At 33.5% G+C, this 4411-nt stretch overlaps 1 long non-coding RNA gene across 1 annotated transcript in view; it reads right to left on the bottom strand.

Moving 5' to 3' along the window:
* LOC149134173 (uncharacterized) overlaps nucleotides 1–1294 on the bottom strand; it is a 35159-nt gene extending 33865 nt beyond the window's left edge. Inside the window, exon 1 of the long non-coding RNA XR_016242988.1 lies at nucleotides 658–1294. This is a non-coding gene — a long non-coding RNA (uncharacterized LOC149134173). The remainder of the gene's footprint in view (nucleotides 1–657) is intronic.
* Nucleotides 1295–4411: the final 3117 nt, after the last annotated feature.

Here is a 4411-nt window from a genome sequence, read left to right as displayed (position 1 = left end):
ATACATACATACATACATACATAGCGCGCACACCGGTAGATACATGAGTCCATATGCGTATCAGGGAGTGTTTTCGCCAGGAGTACACTTATATTTTTCCTTTCTATCTTTTGTTTTCAATTTTCCCTAATCTTTTCCTGATCTCTTTCAGCTCTACACTTCATTCCGAAGAAGGACTATGTCCAAAACTTCATATCTCCTTTTCCTTTCTCTGAGCGTCAAATCAATAATTTTCATCGTGAACTTCCACAGTCTCTCTCTCTCTCTCTCTCTCTCTCTCTATATATATATATATATATATATATATATATATATATATATATATATATATATATATATATATATATATATATATATATATATATACTGAAATTCGTAATAATTCTAAGGCAGAGTATCTTAGTAAGTGTAACAATTTCTTAAAATTTATGTATTTTTGATTTCAGTTCAAGCAAATTTTTTCAACAATTTCTTCAAAGTTATGCCTTTTTCATTAAACACAAAAATATTTCAGTATAAACTTTCGGAAAATATGCTCAAAGAGAAACAAAAATTATTCTGTGAATCTTCTCAGCTGAAAAGGCCCTTTCTGAATGTATATTTCAGAAAAATTCAAATTGTAAGCTCAAAATACCAATGATGGAAATTTTTTCTCACCTTTTTCCTGAATTCATAAACTCAATAATAATTCCTGATTGGTGGGAATAAAATGAGCTGCTAAAAGGCGGTGAGCTAGCAGAAACGTTAGCACACCGGGTGAAATGCTTAACGGTGTTTAGTCTGTCTTTACCTCTGAGTTCAAATTCCGCCTAGGTGACTTTGCCTTTCATCCTTTCCTGGTCGATAAATTAAGTACCAGTTGCGTACTGGGATCCTCATAAATGAGCTAGTTCAATCGATTCTCATTGAGCTGAACTGATCGGCCGGAACGCGGAGTTTGTGAGGTCAAATTTCTCCTCCTTGGCGCGGAAAAAACATTTCTGTGCAGTCCTTTCTGTAATAACGTCTTCTTCGACCACAGCACAAATATCTCGAGCGGCTTTGGCACCTTTGAACCCTCGATTGAAAACGAACAGAAGAGGTGTCGAAAAGGCATTTTTTTTTTCTATTTCGCACTCCATCATCATACGTCTGAAAAGAGGTAGAATTTGTTCAAATTTGAAAAGCGGTAAACATAAGTTGTAGAAGAAGAATAGAACTACAAATATCATAAAACACTAAGATAAATATGTTTATCGTGTCAATCCAAATAACATCAATAAATGAAGTGGATTTTCAACAGCTTTTTACTTCGCATTTCACCTCCTCGCTTTTCGAAATGTTTTTAATGACCTTGCTAATAAGAGGATTCTAACAATCAAACAAGAGTACGATGTGTGTGTGTGTGTGTGTGAGTGTGTGTGTGTGTGTGTGTGTGTGTGTGTGTGTGTGTGTGTGTGTGTGTGCGTGTGCGTGCGTATGTGTGTGTAGTTCAAATTTATAGAAAACAAATGACGAGAGACGAAGACAGGTGTAGGAACAACAAGCAGGTGTATTAGTTTAACGTTCCGGAAGAATGGAAAAGTCTTTGACGTTTCGTGCCTACGCTCTTCCACAAAAGGGTTTAAGAGGAAAAAACGGAGAGAGAATGACGAGATGCATTTATATATATATATATATATATATATATATATATATATATATATATATATATATATATATAGTGAAGTCATAAATTCAAAACCAAAAACTAACCTTCGAGAAACAGAAAGAAAAGGAATGATAACAATGATGTAAAAAAAAAAAAAGAATGGAAACTGAAAAAGACTAACGGTGACTAACCTATGACTGATGTTAAGAAGTGGAAGTAATATCAATTCAACGAAAACATGTGTCTGTAAGTTGTTATAGTTAATGGTCATTTTTTATAAGGTCATTTTCTTTCCTGTACACAAGGCAATTTCAATGAATACAGAGATTTGTGCATCTGCATATGGTATGTAAATGACTGTAGAAATAAAAAGTATATATATGCAGACATACTAAGCTCCGTATTCATCGTAATTGTCTTTGATACACAGTAAAATATTTGTAATCCAGCGAAATGATCCCGAAATTTACTCATCGGATGAGTTACAGTAAGATTGCTCACCTTAAATGATTTAGGTGCTCCTAACAACTCGATGCAGTTAACCAGAACCCGGATGATAAGTGAGTGTTAGCATGATACCTGCCCGGATATTTTATCCCTATGTACTCAATATGTATGTGTGTGTGCGTGTGGGGGGCGGTAATCTTGTTAATAGAAATAAGAATATGCTCAACACTAAGTTAAAAAGGCTAGATTTGTTGTATCCATAAAGACACATGTGTGTATGTATTAACAATGAGTGTATGAGTGTTTTTGTTTTTATGTATATGTACGCCTACATTTCAAGGGTTGGGGTGAGAAAGTGCTTTGTGTGTGTGTAAATATGATTTTGAAACATTCATTTGATAACTTCATTATTACAATGATTATTTGTGGAAAGCAACTCGTCTGTCCTCTTTAACACATCATTCTAGTACTAATTCTAATTTTAACATTACTTTAATTCGGACATCATTATACATTCCATTATGTTCATTGGCATATTTATTTTTCTCCTGATTAATAATGGCTGAATGTTGTTTACTTGAATACAAAATCCCCTAAGGCCCATTTTCCCATTTGGAAGACATCAGTTTAACCTTTGATCATAGACGCAGTCACGCCTCTAAATCCCACAGCATCACCAGCAGCTACATTAACACTGATTGAAACTACTGCTACCGTGCTTTTGTTACCTTCTGCTCCTGTTGCTGTCGTTGTAGTTATTGCTGTGTTTCTTTCTTCTTCTTCTTCTTCTTTGCCTAATCGCAGTGCCTCTTCCTTTCCTTTCTTTTCGATCGTTTGTTTTCTTCCATTCTTTATTTTCTCTTGTTCTCCTCCCATTATGAAAATATGTGGATGGCCGTTTTTGAAAAGTGAAATTATTAACTCGCAGTACACTACCATCTCTTCCTCTTACTCCCTTTCAAGCAAACCACACCTCTGTCAGTCTTCCACTCTCACAACCTACATCACGTCTTCTCTCTCCCTCTCCCTCTCTCGTTGTTCACTCATTTGTGTGTGTTTGTGTGTATGTATACACACACACACATTATATATATATATATATATATATATATATATATATATATATATATATATATATATATATATATATATATATATATATATAGGGGGGGATAAGAAAAAAAGCGAAAATGCACATTGAATATCAAAAAAATAAAGGCTTTTTATGAAAAGTAGCGATAAATAAATACAATTAGGTGAACTGAGGTAGAATTAAGAGGAATTAAATTCATTATTTTCAATTGTTAAAGAGATTCGAAGTCAAACTGGTATCGTCATTGCTGTTCACTGGCTTTGAATGCGCACCGATTATCAAACGGTGTCGGGTCTACTAGTCACTGAGTAAAAAGATTGTGTAAGGGAGGTAAGTAGTTCTGGACGTGGTGCAATTAGGGTCGATATAAAAATGTAATATGAATGGTATAAGAAATGTATGGGTGTTAGTGGCATTATTGGTAAGGCTAGTAGTGTTCTGTATTATGTTGTGTTCATGTTAAGTTGTGGATGATATTTATTGATAAAAGTTGCTTCTGTATTCATTCTTTGCTGTACTGAGGTGTTATGTGAACATTGATAGAAGGGGAAAATTAGGAAATTAAGATTAAGGTTCCTAGCACACCTATCTATGTGTTCACTGACCTGTATCTGTCTGTATTGTGGGTGGCGGATTTGTTCTTTGTGAAGAGTGGTTCTTCGAATCGCTACTAAAAAAGCCTTTATTTTTTTTATATATTCAATGTACATTTTCGCTTTTTTTCTTCTTACTTTCCCCATGTCTTTTCCCACGTGTAGTTTCTATTTTCTTTTTGAAACATATTTCTATTATATATATATATATATATATATATATATATATATATATATATATATATATATATATATATACATTATTTATACATTATTTATACATTTACACAACGAACATGCACCGATTAACTTACGTCTTGTGTATTTGAAAAGCTGATATCAATGAAAGCTTACACAAAAATTTTGTACCATCAAGTCTGTGATAATCTACTAATCCGTTTTTTAAAATATTTTTTATATAATTAATAATTCTTGATTTAAGATGATTGCTTTTCACAAACAAGCAAAGCACATGCATTGGGTATGTGTGTTCCATAACATTTACAGCGCTAGCGCCACTTCTAATTCATATTTCAATTTATTCTTATGTACGCATCTTCGGAGCATACCGGCATATGATTTTTACACTCTTTGTATATAGTCATGGGCTGGAGATTCCGTTTACCTCCAATTCGGTTCAGGTATGTG

The sequence above is a fragment of the Octopus bimaculoides genome, chromosome 9, assembly GCF_046866305.1.
Source record: "Octopus bimaculoides isolate indiv1 chromosome 9, ASM4686630v1, whole genome shotgun sequence".
Classification (NCBI taxonomy): Eukaryota; Metazoa; Mollusca; class Cephalopoda; order Octopoda; family Octopodidae; genus Octopus; species Octopus bimaculoides.
The sequence above is the reverse complement of the archived record's forward strand: the minus strand, read 5'-3'. Positions and strand labels throughout refer to the sequence as shown.